General features: G+C 45.3%; 1 protein-coding gene across 2 annotated transcripts in view; it reads left to right on the top strand.

Moving 5' to 3' along the window:
* The window catches only part of ASB5 (ankyrin repeat and SOCS box containing 5), a 41076-nt gene that overhangs the window by 31285 nt on the left and 9502 nt on the right, over positions 1–289 (top strand). The window lies entirely within an intron of this gene.

Raw genomic sequence — 289 nt, 5'->3', positions numbered from 1 at the left:
TCCTTCAGAATGGACTGGTTGGATCTCCTTGCAGTCCAAGGGACTCTCAGGAATCTTCTCCAACACCACAGTTCAAAAGCATCAATTCTCCGGTGCTCAGCCTTCTTCACAGTCCAGCTCTCGCATCCATACATGACCACAGCAAAAACCAAAGCCTTGACTAGGCGGACCTTTGTTGGCAAAGTAATGTCTGCTTTTGAATATGCTACCTAGGTTGGTCATAACTTTCCTTCCAAGGAGTAAGCATCTTTTAATTTCATGGCTGCAGTCACCATCTGTAGTGATTTTG

The sequence above is a fragment of the Bison bison genome, unplaced genomic scaffold (assembly GCF_000754665.1).
Source record: "Bison bison bison isolate TAMUID 2011002044 unplaced genomic scaffold, Bison_UMD1.0 scf7180017864514, whole genome shotgun sequence".
Lineage (NCBI taxonomy): Eukaryota > Metazoa > Chordata > Mammalia > Artiodactyla > Bovidae > Bison > Bison bison.
Note: the sequence above shows the minus strand (reverse complement) of the source record. Positions and strands in the feature narration are given on the sequence as shown.